The sequence below is a fragment of the Vipera berus genome, assembly GCF_964194415.1.
Source record: "Vipera berus genome assembly, chromosome: 3".
NCBI lineage: Eukaryota > Metazoa > Chordata > Lepidosauria > Squamata > Viperidae > Vipera > Vipera berus.
The window spans coordinates 124613029-124634255 of record NC_138204.1 but is presented as its reverse complement, the minus strand read 5'-3'; the positions used below and the strand labels follow the sequence as shown (position 1 = coordinate 124634255).

Below are 21227 nucleotides of genomic sequence, written 5' to 3'. Positions count from 1 at the left end.
CTGGTAACAAAACATTCGGAAACCAGACCACAAGCTCAGAGAATGTACCCTCCTCGTACACCCAAGCTACAGATAGTTGCCACTATACTAAATTCCTTTCTGCCCTTTCCCCCCCTCCTCTTTCATGTGGCTGTATGAGAAAAAGAAGAGGGTGATAAGAGATGGCCTTGTTAAAAATAAAAATTAAAACAACTACTTTTCAGGGAAATCCTGACTCATTCCCTTACCTGCTTGGCTATGCTCTCCTCCTGTTCCAGAGCTGGGAGGAAATCATGTCAATGTAAATCACACTATTACCCACATGTTCCCTTACCTCAGGATCAGAATTAGAGCTCTGCTACTACCCATACAGCTCCTCTGTGTGATACTGTAATGGAATTTCCGTGGCTGAAACTCAAACATCACCAACAAAGGAAAGAAAAGCTGCTATCAGCAGCTATATGGATTGTGTGCTATACTATGTCTCAAAACAATCACAAACCCTGATAGTATTAGTCTGAAAGTCAAGTGATGAGTTTAGACAAATCCAAATTTTAACGGTTATTTTTAGAGTTTTGATGGTTTTATTGTTTTTGTTTTAAAACGTTTTAAAGATTCTAATTATGTGATCCTGAACTGTGAGCTTCCCAGAGTAGTTTGCTGGGATGAGCACCTATAGAAATCAAATATATAAATAAAATCAGTGATCAATGCAAATAAGTAGCCAAATCTGAAAGCCATGCCATACCATGAAAAGACTACAGTATTTCCTAGATCAGGGGTCCCCAACCCCCAGTCAACCGGGTTGTACAAACAAGGAAAGCCCCCCATCCATGGGATGCTGGCAGCACACAAAACCACGCCCCCTCCAGTCCATGGACAAACCTCTCTCCACCGAACCGGTCCCTGGTGCCCACAAGGCTGGGGACCTCTGTCCTAGATAATTGGAATTAGATATATACATATACTTGATATAACCTAGTTATTGATAGTTCCTACTGGAAGCTGAATCCAAAGGGAGAGATTTTTGCCACCCCTTAAGGACTGTTTCAGTTTCAAAAATTCCATTTGGCCTTATGGGGTCTGCCACCTTCCAGCATCTGATGGCTATAAGGCATTGTCAAGCCAAGGAAAGTAGTGTGAATTTGTTTAGATTACATAGTGATTTATTCCACTATTTGAGGGTAAATATGATTCTTTCCTTTTAAGATCCTATCTTCCTAATTCTGTGGCTTTTTTTTCATTCTGGGACTTAGCTCTTAATATTACACTGCAATGTTCATATTTGATTATTTGATCTATGTGTCCTTATGAAGTATTTGGATAGAACAAGTAAAATAACCTGGAATCCACTTGCAACGCAATCTGGCTTTAATGTTATTGAATTTTTAAGTAGCTACATATCATAGTCTCTGATGCCATTGCACTGAAAGTAGTGATAAATATAAGAGCAAACAAATTGCTTTCGGGAAAGGCAGACTGTGAGTAACACAGATACAGCAGAGATTTTTGAAAGTCAGACAATAATCATGTAAACTTTTGGCATTTTCAGTAAAGCAACAATGCTCAGGTTTTTATTTCAATAGTTAGGACAAATGCTGCATAACGCATGAAGACACAAATTTAATATTTCAAGCTTTTTATTTACAAAAAAAACCATAAGGATTTGATAGGAAATGAATGTTTCTGTTAGCTCAGTTTTCACTAGATAAAAAGGTAAAGGTAAAGGTTCCCCCGCACATGCGTGCTAGTCGTTTCCAACTCTAGGGGCCGGTGCTCATCTCCGTTTCAAAGCCGAAGAGCCAGCGCTTGTCCGAGGACGTCTCCGTGGTCATGTGGCGTAGGGGGAGTCAAAAAACTGAGCCCACACCAGGTAGAAGAGTCTAGCTTACACTGGCGATTCTTAAAAGCTAAACAACTTGGGCCTGGTTAAAACTTGGATGGAAAATCACTTGGAATTCCATGGCTGTTCACTAGACTGGAAAACTGAAAAACCATCATGGAATAAGGCAATAGCAAAGTGTTGGCAAGAATGAGAGCAAATATTTCCATAATGATGGCAAGAAAATTGAATGGATACAATCACAGGGAGCCAAGGTCATCTTGAAGACATCGTTACCTTTTTATTCAGGCAATGTGTGATAATGATGAAGCACAGTATGGTACCGTAGTATGAAGAATAATGCCAGTGCCAAATTGATTTACATAAATAATAGTATAATAGCGGTATGTCAGCTTCTAAGCTATTCAGTATTTATCGGAATGTTTGTATCTGGTACTCTACCAGCTTACAGGGCTGTTATTCCTCAACCAAATCAGGATGAGGTATATTGTACTAAAAATAGACCTATTTCATTAATGAATAAAAATGGAGAAATGCTATTTATTTAGAAAATTTATTATCTTGCCAACCAACCCAAGAAGATACTGTACTAGTTCAGCTGGTACATCTTGATCAAGCAGGATTTATTTGTTGCAGATGAGATGCTTACACATCAGTAAATCTTACGGCTTTAAATAATTCTAAGGTGGATCCAAATGTCAACATTTCATTGGATATTGAGAAGGCCTTTGATAAAATGTATTGGCAATGCATATTTTTAATTTTTAATATTTTTTTATTTTCCCTCAAGGTTCTCCTTTCTTTTGCTGTTTGATTTGGTTTGGAACTACTAGCAACTGTGATTAGATCTAAGGCTACACTGAAATTCATGTTCTATTTCATACAGGTATAGAAAGCAAAGTAACCCCATTTTTAGATGATATGTTGGTATTTATTGAAAAGTTGAGTATTCCAAACCAAAAGCAACAAAGTTAATTGATTATCTAGAAACTCTTTCTGGGTATATTAATTGGTTTACATCTGAATTGATACCTTAGGGTCAAGTCTTCAAAATCAACTATCTCTGGACAATCCTCATGGTGCCCAAAGGCAATAACTTATCTTGGACTGAGAATACCTCAAGTTTAACTCAGATGGTTAAGTTGAATATAAATATATTGTGATTAAAAACAGTAATAGATTTAGGCAGCTGAGCTTCATTTAAACTGATTATGTGTGGAAAACTAATACTAGAAAAAGGAATACTTCACCATGGTAATGTATACCATACTTGCATAATATGCCTCCATATGTTCTTAAAATATACATACAGAGGTTTCATGTGCTATTTCAGAAGTTTGTTGGGCAAAACTATCCCATTTTCTTTCAAAAAACTATCAATTAAGGAAGGCATGTTTTCTTTTTCAAGTGAATGAATAGCAAGATCTATCCATTGTACCAATAGAAGGGAATATTAGTAGCTCAGGGCTGAATTATGGGTTCCTTGGTACTCTCTGAGCTTGGTTGTTTTCTTGCAGATGTTTCATTACCAAACTATGTAACATTATCAGTGCTAATAGGGAGTGGAGTTTGCTCTCATTTTATATTCTAGTAGTAACTTGCCCTGTCACTGTTGATGGAAGTGGTCTCATTGAGTTGATTGGTCTGTTGTTTACTGTTGTTTGCTTGCTTGGCAGTTCCTTGTTTGGGTATTGTTTGCTACTTGATTGTTGACCCAATATTAATCTTGGTGTTAATCTACTGTACTGGAAAACTGGCCTCATGGTCCATTTTAGAATGAGCATATTTGGCTCCCCCAAAGATTCCAATTTCCTTGAAAACTATAGAGTTTTTCCTTCTTCTATTTTTGTTACCCTGCCTGTCTTTTGATTTTTACAATGATGCTTAGCTAAGAAATGGGGAAAGCCAAACTGGAGAATGGCAAAGCTATCCTTTTGTTAGAGAATCAACATGGTGGCATGAAGAACATTGCATATACTATCAACCGAATCAGGTTATATTTATTTTTTGTGATAGAACCCAAGAACCATTTCCTGTAATGTGTAGAGACCCAGATTGTGGGGGCAATAAGCTGACTTTGTAATAATGCCGCTTGGGGTGTGTGTGAAAGCCCTAACAAGCAGGCATATACATAGAATGAAGGCTACTGCTAAACTTGTAAGCCGCCCTGAGTCTTCGGAGAAGGGCGGGATATAAATGTAATAAAAAAATATATATATTAAGCATGCCCAGAATTCCCTCTAGTATTACAGGACTTCAATATAAAGTAATAAGCCAATAATAACTGTTTATAAACAGTTGTTGGAAAACATTAACTTGATATTTGAGAGTATACAGAGGCTTAGTGTGAAGAACTGAATTGTTTGCTAAGTGAACATTAATGTAGTTTTATAAATTTAAGTGTATTATTTCAACAGAAATATTTCATATCTACTGAAAGAAACTGATAAATGCAGATAACTTCATGAGGTATTAAGAATATGACACTAGTGGCTATGACATAGTCTTGTGTTACTTTTGTACTCCCTTTTGAAGATAAGTTATTTTACGTACACTGGTTCACTAGACTAATATATGAAATAAATGTTAAGCAGAAAATGAGATTTTTGCTTGTATAATGCTATTCTGTATATGGTGAATAGGGTTTTACATATGCATAAAATGGCACTACTGATGTGTAAAATGGTGAATGAATTTTGTCCATTGTATCTAAAGAGGACAAAACTGAGCTCCAACAATCTGAGGGTATACTGCATACCGGTTCCAAGAGATTCTTGTAGATGCCCAATTTTAACATAACATAGCAATAGCTTGGTGATTAATAGAATAACAAGAATGAGATAATGTATACTTCTATAATTGCAAGAAAGGGTAGGATGAGACCTATGAATTACACAGTGGTCTGAACAACATTTCCCTCTTTTGATTTTTAAAGTCTTTAATGATGGGATCTTGACCAGAGTTCAAGGCTGCATATTCTAGTTCTTATATTTAATAGAAAATAATATAAATTGACTTAAATATTGGTAATTTAACTTTACAGTACAATATGAAAGGAGTATGCATGAAGATATTGGAGGAGAGGCTACTGTCTTTTTTTTTGCTTCCTATATGATGCAAAATATATATTTATTTTATTTATTTATTTTAATCCCATTTATATCCCGCCCTTCTCCGAAGACTCAGGGCGGCTTACAATTTAAGCACAAACCAATGTGCTTAGCAATTTTAAAACGTATCTTGGCTTTTTGGTTTCTTAGTTTACAACACTATTGACTACCGGTAGCCATCTTGACTAATCTTCCCAAACAAAGCAGACTTAAGCCTGGTTAGTACTTGAATCAGCACCCGCTAGACTAGGAAATCCCACAATGGGAAGTTGAAAAAACATCCAGAAAATAGCAAGCCCTTTCTGTGCTATTAACTACACAGATATGTTCTCAAAGTCATCGGGAGGCTTTTAAGACGCTCTAAATTCAGGTTCATGTACATCCTAGTAAGCACACAAAGGACTCCACTACAAGGCTGTTCTTTTACTGAGAACAAGGAGTATATAGTATTCTATTAAAGAGCCCTTGTGGCACAGTGGCAAGAATGCAGTGTTGCAGACTAACTCTGCCCACAGCCTTGGAGTTCTAGGTTGCTCAGCCTTCCATCCTTCCGAGGTCGGTAAAATGAGACCTAAATTATTGGGGGCAATGCGCTGACACTGTAAACTGCTGAGAGAGTGCTGTAAGCACTATGGAGCAGTATATAAATCTAGGTGCCACTGCTGAAGCCAAGTTAGAAACCGTTTTTATTTGCTGCGTGTGGATCTTAAAAGAACTTAGCCAAGCAAGCCAATGCCTCATTTCCCCTTTTTTTTTAAAAAAAAGATCAGGAATACAAAGGAGCACAGAGAGCAGTTTTGCTTCATGGAACTACCTGCATTTCTTCCCGTTTCTTTTCACGCCGCTAACCTCTTCTTCGACCTGAGGTTTTGTTTTTTGTTTTGTTTTGTTTTGTTGTTTTGTTTTGTATTTTTGGGGGGAGGAGGTGCCGCGAATTTATTATCCTCGGGAAGAAGACTCACTTCAAGCGCCCCCTGCCGACAAGGGCACAAATTCCCAGCTTAAAGCTGCAAGATGCTGGAGGCAAACGTTTCAAAGCAGACGCGCGATACAAAGTTGAGCTACAATACACCCACGACCGTTTGGAAAATCGTGTGAAGTCACAATTTCTCCCTTTTCCTACCCAAATCCAAAGTTCCTCTGCCTACAGGGCAAGCAGAACTCTAGTATACCTCTTTTATAACCACCACCACCACCACCACCACCCGGCCGCGTCTCTGCCTCCACTTCTCAATCTACCCTCGCATTCTTCGGACTGACACACGGAACAATCCAGCGTGTCCCGTGTTTTTAGTTTCTGAAGACAACGCGAGGCGCCCCCACACACGCAGCGATCCCGCGTACGCGCGGATTTTGTTTTGGTGTGAAACCGCGACAAAGCCTGGCAAGGCAGTGAGTGCCACGCAAAGTCTGAGGAGCGAACCTCCCGAACTCAAAGTTATATATACCTTCGTGAGCCTGCCCGCCGAGCAACCTTCCTGCCCACTTCAGACAAGTAAAAAAAACCGACCGGAATCGAGCGAGCCTTTTATCCTCTCCGGTAAACAGGGGAGAGGGCGAGGCAGTAGGGCGCCACCGACTCTCACCTTTGTCGGGAAGGCTTCACTTTTGGCACACCTCCGTTTCCAGGAAAGGGCAGAAGTGCGAGGCGAGGCGGCTGTACTCACCGCGGGAACTATCCTCCGAAAGGGGCTCGGGTCGAGCAGTACTTGCACAGCCGAGCCAACCCCAAGAAGGCAACCCGGAGCGCTCGGGAAGGTTCCGGCGAGGTGGGGAGTAAGAGTGCGGCTGCAGGCGGGTGGGGCAGATTCTGGACGGCAGCCTGCCCAGGGAAGAAAAGGCACCCGCCGGCAGCACTCTCCGGGGGAAATTAGCGGGACGCGAAAGGGAGCGGAGAGCGGCGCCGCCAGCAGCAGGTCCCCGCTGGAGGTGGCGGGGAGGCGGCGCCGGAGCTGTTGCATGTGCGAGCTGCCAGTTGCTGGCACGGTTGTTGCTCCTCCTCTCCTCTAGCCCTCGCGGGGAAGGATGTGGAATTGGAGCCGACCAGCCCTCTTCGCCTCCCGCCGCGGAGGGAGTCACCGAGGGAAGGCCTCGCCCACCTCGCTTCTTCACGTCCGAGAACCGCTGGGGGAGCTTTCGACTACCAGCCCTCCCTCCCCGTTGGAAAGTCGTGACGTCTCCCTTCTGTGCCTACTTTCTGGAGAGCTCCGAGGCAAAGAAAGCGGGCGACGGGGCCCAGACGGGCTCCCCACCTAGCGTGCTCCCTTCAGCATTCGATCTTTTTTTTATTTCTTTATTAAAGAGTTTTACAAAAAACAAAATTTTACAATATATCCCCAAATCCCTCCCACCCCAAACCCACCCACTTCCCCCCCCACTTCCCAGAGCTAAATACAGGATTATAGTTACAATAATCATATTCTAAATAAAAATTATGCATAATATACAATTAACCAAATTCATAATGTGCTTTAACTCCCCTTTAACATAACTACAAACAAAGTACCAATAACAATATCCCACTAAAATCTACTCATAAGCTAAATGGAACTTTTTAGTCCCATATTTGTTCTGAATATAATTTATCCATCTCCTCCAAACTGAAATATATCTTTCCTGTGAATGATCTTTCAAATAAGCAGAAATCTTAGACATTTCTGCAAGATTCAAAACTTTAAACACCCATTCTTCTATAGTGGGCAAACTATCCTTCTTCCAATATTGTCCCACCAGTAACCGTGCTGCTGTTATCATGTTCAACATCAAGTTAGTTTCTTTAACATCACAATCTACCACAATATCCAATAAAAACAATTGCGGAGAAAACTTTATCTTTCTCTTAAAAATCTTTTGAATGTTCCACCAAATTTTGATCCAAAAAGCTTTTATATTTCTACAAGTCCACCACATGTGAAAATAGGTAGCTTCTAAACTACCACATCTCCAACATTTAGACTGTAAATTAGGATAATTTACAGCATTCGATCTTGAGGCATCTTTGAGGCTGCAGCCTAATCCCATCTTAGCAGCCAAACAGGGTTGCCCAGGGTCTGGCCTAAAGCGACTTTCCGCCTTGTAGCCTGTGAAGAAGGACTTATAAAAGTTAGGAGCAAAGCCAAGAGAATTGTCTGTTGCTGCCTTTCAGACTCTTCCCCACCCTAGTTCGTCCCAGATCTCTCTCTCTCTCTCTTTTTTTTTTTAGCTCTCAGAACTCCATCAGGGAACCTTTGAATGGTATTGCAATACCAAGCAATAACCTGAACCAAGTAAGTGAGTCGAGCTGCAGTTTTATCCACTGGCCTTAAAAACTCCTATGAGTTTTGGGTATCCCTTCAGCCAGCCCTTGAAAGAGGAATCAGATAAGCAGTTTAAGTGCCAGTAATTAAGGGCTCCAAGATCACTGCAGATGGGGACTGTAGCCAAGAAATTAAAAGACGCTTGCTCCTCGGGAGGAAAGCCATGGCAAATCTAGACAGCACACTAAAAAGCAGAGACATCACCCTGTCAACAAAAGTGCGCATAGTCAAGGCTATGGTCTTCCCAGTTGCAATGTATGGCAGTGAAAGTTGGACCATTAAAAAGGCTGAGCGCCAAAGAATTGAGGCCTTTGAACTACGGTGCTGGAGAAGACTCCTGCGAGTCCTTTGGACTGCAAGGCGATCAAACCGGTCAGTTCTAGAGGAGATCAACCCTGACTGCTCTTTAGAAGGCCAGATCCTGAAGCTGAAACTCAAATACTTTGGCCGCCTAATGAGAAGGAAGGACTCACTGGAGAAGAGCCTAATGCTGGGAAAGATTGAGGGCAAGAGAAGAAGGGGACGACAGAGAATGAGGTGGCTGGATGGAGTCACTGAAGCAGTAGGTGTAAGCTTAAATGGACTCCAGAAGATGGTAGAGGACAGGAAGGCCTGGAGGAACGTTGACCATAGGGTCGCGATGGGTTGGACATGACTTCGCAGCAAACAACAACAATTAAGGGATGGAAAATTGAGTTAGGTTGCTGTGCCTGTGAGACCTAAGCCCTTAGAAATATATGCATGGGTGGTTAGAATGCTCCTGGTAATAAATGTAAAGGGTCCTATGAATTCCATGCACACATGATGACAATGTGTTCCCAGTAATGAATCTAAAGGTTGGCTCTTATATACATGCAAGGTGCTTGCCTTCTGGTCAGTTTGGTCTTTTGATTTTCCTTTAGAAAAACATCTCACTGTCTTCAGTAAGATTTGCTATACCTTCATGGTTATCAGCTCATACACTTTCAATTTCTCTGGACCTCAGTTTTTCCAGGTGTGTGCCCATACTTTCCCATGACTGAAGATAAGAAGGGTTTATTAGATGATAAGGCTTTGTAATATGTACAGTAGTTAATTAAAAAAGGTGAAATAGCAATCTTCGTGGTCTGCATGCATGTTCTTCCATAAAACTAGAGAGTAGATAGGTGGGTTGGCACTGGATGCAGAATCCAAAATTTTCTTGAGATACTGTTTGGGCTTTCGTTGAGTTCCTACCAATTGTTTCCTGCAAATATATTTCTATTCTTGCAGGAATATTAGTCAAGGAAAAAAGTGGGCATAGTATTTTGGGACATGTCTCCCTGTTAGACTTTCACCAAGTTATTCAGACAGCTAAACTATTTTCCAGTTTTAGTGACAGTCTTGAGAAACAGGTAATTGCTTCCTCTTCATCTTGAACTTTAAGTGGACTGTTTTCATTTTTGGAGGGTTTTTCTTTTTAGTAAGAGCCATGAATATGCAGGTACCTTCTGATGGTTTGATTGATTTAGATCACTCAGTGGATGACTACTTAATTGCTATTTCTGAAAGGTTCACAATTTTGATTATTAATGTAATATCTGTTGAGCTCTAATAGAAGCTTTCTGGGTTTTCAGCCAGACTAATCAAATCTTGGGATCAGTTTTGCAGTGTGAAGAAAGAGCTCCCCCTACAGATCGCCATCTCTGATTAAAGGCTGAACTATCCCTGTGCTATCTGACCTCATTCAGGGGAAATCATGTTCGCATGATTTTATATACTGTATATGTTATTCAATACTAAATGATTGTTCACATTAAAATATGTCAGAACACTGAGGAAGTGTAGAGTTCTAATGGGTCTGACTAAAAGACATACATATTTTGAGCTTTATAAACTCAAATGTTATTGTTATATTAATGGTCTGAAACTTTCTGATTGCCCAGTTGATAACAAGCAATTCTATGCATGTTTACTTAGAAATAAGTCCCACTGTGGTTGTTGGGGTATGCTGCTCCCAAGAGGTTGTCCAATGGGTTGCAGTTTCAATCAACAAAATTTCATCACTGTATTTATTCTTAAAATAAACTTAACATTAGGCATTCTACCAGGATTGCATTTAAATTAAATTCCTTTTGCTTTCATTAGATGTTTCACTGGACTATATTTTCTGGCTGGTTAACTTAACAAATCGAATTAGTACAACATTTAGTAAAGTCTTTGTAAAAGAACGATCAAGGATTGCAGGCAGGCTCCCAACTGCCTTCATTCCTCAGAGATTAAGAGGCTTAGCGGGTTAAGAGGTTTGTATAACTGAAGGTGAAAATTAAGTAATTGTCCCTGTCAGCCTGACTAGAAAATTTATCCAAAGATCTCTGCTTATTGTGGGGAAAAGATTTGCCATTTTTCGATTCTTTCAGCCAGCCGTTACGGCAAAAGATTCAGTGGCTGATTTCCATAGTACCTGTTGCGCGTCCTACCCAATGACAGCTAGATCACACACTAAGCCAAAACAGATAAAAATGTTTTAATAAAAGTTTTTTTAATGTAACTTTACAAATCCTTACACAGAGTTTTGTTAATGTAACCTTACAATAAAGTAGGATTAACTCATCTAGCCATCTTTCTTCTCTGCTCTGCTTTGCAAGACTGACATCATTCTTGCATGTCTCAAAGTACTTTCCCCCCCTCCTATTTATAGCCCAAGAAACTAGAGGGGAGGTGTCTTCTGTGAAACCAATCAAATCTTTATTATAGTCAAAGACTAGCATAAGGAAGGTGAGTTACATTCAATTAAAAAGCATAAAATATATCATAGTATAAAAATAATAGATAAAAAACTAAAGAAATATATAAAAACAAAAAAATCTAAAAGGAGGGGTATAGGAAACATAAAGGTTAATACACGACAGACAAACTATCATAATACAGAACATTGTAGAATAACAAACTAGATGTTCTTTAAGACTAGATTATGGCACACAGGTCATCATCTGACAGAATTTAAAAGCTGATGCATAGAATTTGGCAGCATATGTTGTAACAGGGTTAGTATCTGAAAGCAGAATAGTAGTATGAAATTGACTTGGGTATTTATGTAATAATGGTAAAATGAGGCTAGTACAAATATCTCTGTAATATAGGCATTGGAGGAGTTGTATGCCCAGAGTCACAGGGGCATTAGCAATAGCACTTAGCACTTAGACTTATATACTACTTCATAGTGCTTTACAGCACTCTATAAGCGGTTTACAGAGTCAGCATATTACCCCCAACAATCTGGGTCTTCATTTTACTGACCTCAGAAGGATGGAAGGCTGAGTCAACCTTGAGTCAGACACAATCGAACTCCTCGGAATGGGCATAGTTAGCCTGCAATACTGCAATCTAACTGCTGCGCCACCACAGCATTGTCTCTCCAGGTAGGCAATTTTCCTGTGTCAGACCTCAAGGACAGTGTAAGGCAGGGCATGACAAAATAAAGGTATTCCAGTTGTTAGCTAAAGTTTATTTAAATAGGTCATTGGGGAAGCAGAGTGCCTGCTCTTCACTGGCAAAAAAGATGGGGGACCTTTCTAGATCCAGTTAGTGCTTTGTGCCTGCTACAAGCTGTTTTAATAAACACTTTGGCCCGATCATTTCTTCATGTGGAGTAGAAGAACTGGAGAGCAGCCAAGAATGAGATTTTAGTTGCTACTGCCTTTTTCTATGTGGACTGAAAATCATCTCTCATAGTTAATAGGGCAAAGCCAAGGAGGAAAAAGGATAGTCTTGAGCCAATAGTTGAGTATGGTCACTCACCTTCAAGCCTCCACTTTCATCAGGCCTGCCTCTAATCTCAGGGTGGCACTGGAGAAATATTTTGGGACTTGAAGGGCCGAACACTACAGCAAAGGCCCTTCTTGGCCACAGCTCTTCAATGATTAGCTGTACGTCCAGCCTATCTCCAACTATTTCCCTCTAGTTTCTGGTCTTGAATGGGGAAATGCTATTCCATCCAAGACCAACAATGAAAACATTCCCAACCCAGGAGACCAAGAGAGTAAAGAGCAAAAAACGTTAAAAAATATCAGTCCTGTAGATTAATTTATCAGTTTGAAGACCCTGCAGGTATATGGGAAATACCCAGTGTGAGCATTCCAGACTTCCTGCTGTTAATGTCCTTAGAGATTGGTGCCCATAGATTTAAATGGAAGGGAGGAGAGAGAAAACTATAAGGATAAGTTAATGAGAGGAACTGAATTAAATCCCAGAGGACTTTGTGATTGGATTATAAAGGATTAACAATGCAGTGGTTGTTTAGACAACTGTTTGGATTACATCTCAGTTGATAGAATGGAGTATGCTTAAGGGGAAACATATACTGTAAAATTATGATGCTAACTTGGAGTAATAAAAACACCAACTTATTAGCATAGGCTTTGTGGATTACAATTAACCAGCCACATAAAATACTGATATATTTATTATATATGAGACTAGAACGTCATATTACAAAAAAAGGAATATTGGCTGCATATATTTGCTTACTTACTTGTCTACTTATTATAATGCCAAGTGCACAAAGTCTTGCTTTAATGAAATCAGCACAGAACTTTTTGCTTCTTTCAGAAGTATTTAGGAATAAAATAATAATAATGCACATAATATTTTGCATCTGTCAATTGAAAAAAGCAGTTTCACGTGGAATAGCTTACATCCCACAACAATACCTCTAACACCATAAAACATCAACATCTGCCTGTCCCAGGTCCTTGGGAAGGACTTGATAGGTGGTTAAAAATGCCATATCCAGTCTGAACATCTGGCTGATTGTGTGGCAAACTAATATAATACAACAAATGGTATGGTATGGTATGGTATGGTATGGTATGGTATGGTATGGTATGGTATGGTATGGTATGGTATAGTATAGTATAGTATAGTATAGTATAGTATAGTATAGTATAGTATAGTATAGTATAGTATAGTATAGTATAGTATAGTATAGTATAGTATAGTATAGTATAGTATAGTATAGTATAGTGGTGTGCTATATAATAGTGTAGTGTGGTATAATGTATAGTATTAGTATAATATTGTACTGTAGTGCAGTGTAGTATAATATGATATATATAATTAAAACAATATGATACAATACAATATGTAACATAACAACAACATAACATAATGTAACATAATATTATAAAAAAGATAAAGGAGTCCCGGTGGATTTTACTCTGCAAGTTGTTACCGACTATAGGGAGTGTAGCTCATCTCCATTTCAAGGCATTGAGCCAGCACTGTTCAAAGACATTTCCTTGGTCATGTGGGCAGTATGACATCACAGAGTGCCATTACCTTCCCATCAAAGTGGTGCCTATTTATGTACTTGCATTTGCAGTTGCTTTCGAACTACTAAGTTGGTAGGAGCTGGGGCAAGGACAGGAGTTCACCCCATCAAAGGGCATTTGGGTCTCAAACCTGGGCTGCCAGCTTTCCAGCTGACAAGTCCAGTGTCTTAGCCACTGAGCTGTCATAATATATACAATATCATATATATCGTATCATATTTGTAATATGTTTTCAAAAGTTCAAAACAATCCTATATATAGATCTATACTACTGTTGTCACCAACTCACGTTAAAGACACATTGTTAAATAGTGGGTTCTTGGGTGCAGGAATGACGACGCGAGGCTGAGTACAGGAAAACTCATACTTTTATTTTTTGCTGGAAACTGTACTGGAGCAAGTGCTGCAACCAGCCGCAATATATAGTCTAGCCCTTAGGCGGCAGCCAATACGTTTGAACCACCCATTGCCGCCTGGGGCTAGCCAATTGCAGGACAGAAGACAGTTAGTCTGGGTTGCTGGAGAGCCTTTAGCTGCTCCAGAAACCCATGTGGTGTAACACAAGAGCCCAGTACATAACACCCCTCCCCTCTTAGATCAAACTATGACAATAACTTTTAGTCTTGACAGTTGTCAAGACTTATTAATCAACACACACACAATAAAGTGATAATAATAATAATAATAATAATAATAATAAAATCACTGTGGACTACAATGAGATTAAACAATGTCTAAATGATCTGGCTTCCATTTGCAGTAATAGGCAGTTACACAAAGCACTAGTTTCTGTAGTTTAGTGGCATCAGGTTTCACAACAATATATATCTGTTTATTTTACAGTGTAATCTTTAAGGTACGAAGGAGGCTTGTGTGCCCTAGAGGAACGTCTCGGAGTTCCCATCACTTTGTGGTCTACCAGCTTACCCAGTGGGCTGGGTAGATTTGTGTCCTTTTGTGCTCCAGAATCAAGGGGATTCGAAACACTCTGGCTGGCCTCACCAGGTTGGCCCACCCCAGAGTCAGTTTGTTCAGCAGAGTAGGCACAGCGGTTGCTGAAGTTGGGTTGGCTTCCTTCGTCAGGGGGTCCATGTTGCACTCCCAAGCTCCCCAGTTCTCCCTCTGGTTCCATCTCCACTGAGAAGGAAAAGTCCTGGTAGTCTATGTGAGGGCTGGCTTGGCCGCAAGTCTGAGGACCTTGGGAGGGACTTATGATGCAGTCCTTGCTTAGTGGCCATTCTGGAAACCTTTTCCTGAGCTGATCAATGTGTCTTCTGACAACTCGCCCTCCCTCCAACCCCACTTCATAACATAGGAGTCCAGATGCCTTGGTGATTTGACCAGGAACCCACAAATTCCCCTGACCATAGTTCCTGGCCCAAACCCAATCACCCATGTGCAGCCCCCTCGGGGGTTTTGGTCGAGAGGCTTCTGCTGCCACTCTGTCTGGATGCAACCTGTCCAGTTTAGTAATCAAACGCCTCCCCCAACGTACTTCTGCAGGACTTTTACCTGTGGCCGTGCAGGGCGTAGAATGCTGGCAGAGTAAGAAATCTGCCAATCTGTGATGCCAGTCACCTGTGACAATGCACTTGAGTGCCTCCTTCATTGTCCTCACCATGCGTTCGGCTTGACCATTAGAAGATGGATGAATAGGCGCAGATGTTGCATGTCTGATGAGATTAGCTCTAAGGAAGGGCTGAAATTCAGCAGCAGTGAATTGGGCCCCATTGTCTGAAACTAAGACATCTGGCAGCCCATGTGTGGCAAAGAGTTTTCGCAGCACCTGGATGGTCCTAGCAGTAGTCAAGTTAGGAACTGGAATTACTTCCAGCCATTTTGAGTGGCTATCCTCTACTATCAGGAAGAGCTGCCCTTGAAAAGGCCCAGCATAGTCTATATGAATCCTAGACCACGGAGTGTGCGTTTCCTCCCACCTGTGAACTGGGGCCTGTGGCATTTCAGGCCTAGATTGTTGGCATGTATAACAACCATGGACTTGACCCTCAATGGCCTTATCAAGGCCAGGCCACCAAAGGTAGCTTCTAGCTAAAACTTTCATTCTGACAATGCCTGGATGACCTTCATGTAATGAGTGTAAAACCCTGTCTCTTAGGGAAGTGGGGATTATGACTGTTCCGCCATAAAATGCACCCTTTATGTGCAGACAACTCATGCCTCCTGACAAAATAGCTTTGAAATTCAGAACCTGGACTTTTTTCCAACCAGCCCGTGTATACCCATGACAACACTCTACTAAGTGTTTTATCTGTGGCAGTTTCAGCAGCAATGTCCCCTGCATGGAGGGGAAACTCAGGTATGTCCTGTATAGACAGTATTCTAGCAGCTGGATCTGGATCTGGATCCATTAGTGGCAGTGATAGTCTGCTGAGGCCATCAGCATGGCCCATTTCCTTTCCCGCTTTGTGAATTAGTTTAAAATTGTATGCAGACAAGAAAATAGACCATCTCAACATTCTTAGAGATAGCATATGGGGGGTTTGTTTGTCTGTTGTGAACAGTCCCAACAGAGGTTTGTGGTCAGTGAAGACAGTGAAATCCCTGCCATATAAATAATCATGATTTTTTTTTAATTCCAGCAACTATGGCCAGAGCCTCTTTATCAATCTGGGCATAGTTGCGCTCAGCAGAGGACAAGGTGTTTGAGTAAAATGCTATAGGAACCTGTTTCCCATTTTTTTTCTATGTGGCTTAAGACTGCCCCCACCCCATAGGGAGATGCATCACATGCAAGATATACAGGTTTAGACACTATGTAATGAGTTACAGTGGACTTTTCTGACAGTATTGCTTTCAAGTCCTGGAAACTTTTTCGTATACGTTAGTCCATTTCCAAGGACCTTTTTTGTCTAGTAGCCTGTGGAGGGGCTCTGTTATTGCTGCCTTATGAGGTAGGAATGTGTGATAAAAATTTAGGAGACCCAAAAATGCTTGAAGCTCTCCTTTTGATTTGGGCCTAGGAGCCATTTTAATGGCCTTCACTTTAGAATCAGCGGGGTGAATGCCATTAGCATCAATGCGGAAACCCAAGAATTCTGTTGATGAAACCCCAATACTACACTTGTTCTTTTTTAATTTGAGGCCTGCTTCATGAAGCCTCTGCAAAACAGCCCTGAGCCTACTGGCCAACACTTCAGGGGATTCCCCTGCAATAAGAACATCATCAAAATAAGGGCAGATGCCCTGAATACCCTTAAGTGTATGCTCCATAATCCCTTGGAAAATACCCGGTGCAACGCTGACTCCAAACTGTAAGCGTTTAACCTTGAATGCCCCTCTGTGAGTCACAATCGTTTGAGCCACGGCTGTGGCCTCGTCAACTGGCAATTCCTGTTAGGCCTGTGCTAAGTCAAGTTTAGCAAAAAAATCTATGGCCACAGAACGATTTTGCAGCCCGGTCCGGGCTCTGGAGGCCTTTTCCAAGCCTCCAGAGCCCAGATCCATTTTGCAGCCCCCCAGCGACCCAATTGGGGTCCGGAGGCCTGGAAAAGACTGATCAGGCTGCTGGGGGGGGGTGCAAAATCATTTCGTGGCCATAGATCTGGGCAACAAAGGTCTTTTCCAGGCCTCCTGAGCCCGGATCGGGCCACAGAGGGCTGTGGACGCGTCCCCTGGCCTCAGATCAGGAGCAGCAGCAGGAACCGGGGCAGAGAGGAGACAGACCTTTTCCAGGTGAGTGATCTGCGCCTCAGAAGCTCCCTAAAGCAGTTTCTTCTCCCCCCCCTCCCCCCTGGCTCCGTAAACAGCTTTTAGCTGTGCATGAGTTCTGGCAGGGTTTTTTTTTTTTACAAAAAAAGCACTGTATAAAACCATAACACTACTGCTACCATATAGGACTTACTGAGAAAGTACTTCAGCAGTTGTCTGTAACAGTAGAACATATTCAAGGAATATATGAAATAATAATATTCTAGTTAGGAACAAATTTCTTATGACAAAGAGTGTCGTTTTCTCTACTTGAGGTTAATGACAGACTTATTTAAATAGAAGTCTTAAAATATGGCATTCCAGAAAAGAATGCTGCTATTGTTGTATATTGAATAATGTGTTCTGTTTTATTTTATTTTATTACTTAGGAGCTCTACCTAACTTTGAAACTGTAAGAAGAACCTTAACATGATTTCAACCATTTGTTAATGATTGGTTATAATATGGGCCAGCTTCAGTCTTTTCAAACTGTAACATTTATGCACTGTTAAACAAAAAGTATGGATTTAAAAACTAATAGCAATTATTGAAAAACAAGGCATTTATACATTTTAAATGAATACAGTAGCAGCTTAGAAAAGCTTTTGTCAGTAGAATAAGGCCAGTATTCACAAAATATGTGAAATATGTTTGGAATTGTGGCAAAGCAAATGCTTAAATATTTATTCTCTTTTCAGCAAATATTCAATAAATATGGATATAAATATTCAAATTATCAAAAGACAATGGAATTATTCAAATGCTAAGTCAGGAGCAAACAAGTCACTAGGCAATAAATGCAACCAACTGCCAGTGCACAGAGCAGTTTACAGAGTAAGATGAGCAAAAATGTGGCTTTTTGTCAGAGAGACCATAAAATTCAACAGCTGATGAAGTGGGGGAAGACAAGCATAAAATAAAATAAAAAAATACAAAAGCAGAGACGTACAATATTGGAAAAGCATTGCATTAGCACAGTAGGAATTGGGATAGTTTATATGCGGGGGCGGAAACACAGATTCAGTCGTTTTAAGCTCCCACCATCTCAATGCCCCCCCCTACAAAAAAAGAGATAACATATTTTTGCTTGGTGGCAGAAAACTACCAACTGGTGTCCAAGACCTGGAGATAAGCTAGTGGGAACCAATGGCTGGTGACTGTCATCTCAAAGGGAGGAAGAAATTGATTCATCCCATTCATCCTGCCTCTCTCAGACTGTTTTTTCTCAATTTTTATCAAAACCACAAGTGACAATGAAAGGTGGAAAAGGAAGGGAACAGATGCTGGATGCTGATTTTGGCATGCCATCCATTGGGAGTGCTAGTCCCAGTGCTGAGAACACTTGTCGGGTAGCGCAACCATGCTTTGGAAGAATCTGGGGTAAAGAGAACAGCTGTGTGGAAATCTCGGTAAACATTATAGAGAAACTCTCACTTTGCTGGATTTCATCTGCTCCATTTGGCCACTGTTGTTATCGCTCACTTCCCTTCCTGCATCTTCTCCTGTCCTGTTATGAAACAGTTGATATTATTAACAGATTCTCTCCTGTCACGAACGTTCTGTGGGATCAGCAAACAAGAGAACCCGAAGTAGCACTTTCACCTCAGGAACTTAAATTACAGTTGTAGCATTATGGATTATGCTTGCCTTGGCAGCAAAAGGGGCTTGTACTGCCTTAGGAATGGGAAAGCAAGAGGGACAATAGTAACAAGAATGGATTGCCTAAGAACAACCAAGCAAGAGACTCAAATGCTCTCTCTGCAACCAACCCTTATGTCAGGGGTAGGCAACGTTGGCTCTTTTATGACTCATGGACTTCAACTCCCAGAATTCCTGAACCAGCATGAATATGTGTGGAAATCCCAGAGCTTATTCAGCAGGCTTATGTATTAGTTGAGCAAAGCTGACAGCATTGCTTTTTATCTGAATTCTGTTGTGTATGTTTGCTGCCTTGCCTCCACCCCCCCTATATTTCCCTTTTCTCCATGAACCCCTTTATATCTTTAGATTTGCCTTCATTCTTCATTCTTGGAAGGGGAATTCTCATTAAAACCTTTACTGCATGCAAGACTGACTTATTACAGGTAGTCCTCAACTTACAACAGTTCATTTAGTGACCGCTTAAAGTTACAAGGGCACTGAAAAATGTGGTTAATGACTGTTTTTTCCCAGTTAGCAACCTTTGCAGCATCCCCATGAGCACGTGATCAGAATTCAGATGCTTGGTAACTGGTTCATACTTTGTCCCGAGGTCATGTGTGTGATCACCTTTTGCGACCTTCTCACAACCAAAGTCAATGGGGAAGCCAGATTTACTTAACAACCGGGTTACTAACTTATCAACTGCAATGAAACTGTGACAAGAAAGGTCATAAAATGGGGCAAAACTCACTTAGCAAATGTCTCACTTAACAACAGAAATGTTGGGCTCAATTGTGGTCATAAGTCAAGGGTTAACGATATACAGCTACTGCTTGTGTTCAGGAGTGATAAAAAAAGTTTGTTCAGATCTGTATTTCTGGGCTTTGGCTGGAAAATCCAAAACACTTAACTTTCTAGTTTTTCTATCTAGGGCATGAAAGAATACGTCCTTGGTAGGACAGCTAACAATTCCCCTGGCAAACAGACTAGGGTGTGTCAGGAAGTTTAGTGGCAGCTATCATAATTATCGTTTACTAAAGAATTCTTCAAAAAGAGGAGTCTGCCCAAGGAAGTTTTAAAATTATTCCTTTCCCCAGAGTTTAAATATAAGGGTATATTTAACACTAAGTCATAAATCAAGGTTAACTAAGTATAATGTTTAGGTTCATCCATTGTGCTAAGACAAAATGGATGCATATGTAGATTATGGGCAACTTTGGGAAGGAGGGCAAAGAAAGGAATGGCTTAATGCAATAGGTGAATCTCTGACAACAACTATTTAAAATGTGGTGATATTCCCCCGTATACATATAAGCTACAATGTTTGACGAGCCCTCCTCCCCCCGCCCCCATGCATATGAACTGCTAAAAGTGCCCTTGTTTAAAACAAAAACAAAAAAACCTTTCACAGCAAGCTGAATTGACCCTGAATAGCGACAGGGAGGAAATTCAATTAAAAACTTGTGGCTAGTAAACCAAATTGTTTCTATTCACCAAGCATATCTCAAAAGATAGAATGGTGAGTATGCTGACCTAATAGGGATAAACAACAATAAGGTCACACGGAATGATTTATCTAAAATATTTTGAAAGACACACTGTAATTTTCACCCTGTCTCCTTTTTTCTTTGTTTTGCCTTGCAGTATAGTGGGCCAAAGGTATACAGTATTCTGTTTCTGCATTTTCTTACGGTCACTCAGCAAAGTTTTGCTGAGGGCCCAGGATATATTTGTATGCATGCAAATAAAATTACAGTGTCTTCAAAGCGATTAGTTGAGACAAATTTTTGCCACAACACAAACTTGGAGAACTTCTAGTTTACCCTTTTTGATGTGATTACTTCTCACCCCAATTCCAATAGAAGGGAAAGGGAGAAAGGGAAAATGGCAGGTTTGGAGGCCAAGCAGGGACAATCTTCTTTATCTACATTAAAACACCAACTTCCTTTTCATCCTTATCTGCATCGAAGACCACCACTCATCCCCCCGCATCCAAGTAAGGATGTTTTAAGCCTATATTTTGGATATAGTTCTTATTCCAAGTAGAGGACATAAATATTGCTGGTTGGGAATGAGGGGGCTTATCATCCAACATACCAGGTAGAGAAACTTGGCTAAAGATGGCTTGTATTCAGAAGCCACTTACGGACTGTAATCATCAAAAACACAAGTCATAAGTGATTTTATTTTCTGTTTCATGCAAAAAGTCTGTGAGGGGTTTCCAGTTGACCATAAATGTAGATTTTTTTCCCCTCAAATCAAAGGGGTTAATTTAGTCCTCTCTAGAAGTTCCATCACCTTCACCAAACATTCCTCTGTGATAGGCAGTGTTGAGCCTTTCTACTTTTGAGCATGCAAC

At 40.7% G+C, this 21227-nt stretch overlaps 1 protein-coding gene across 1 annotated transcript in view; it reads right to left on the bottom strand.

Annotated features, from left to right (window-relative positions):
* Positions 1-6919, bottom strand: part of SEMA5A (semaphorin 5A) — a 209796-nt gene extending 202877 nt beyond the window's left edge. Inside the window, exon 1 of the mRNA XM_081324008.1 lies at positions 6519-6919. The gene's annotated coding sequence lies outside the window, so the exon portion shown is untranslated. The remainder of the gene's footprint in view (positions 1-6518) is intronic.
* Positions 6920-21227: the final 14308 nt, after the last annotated feature.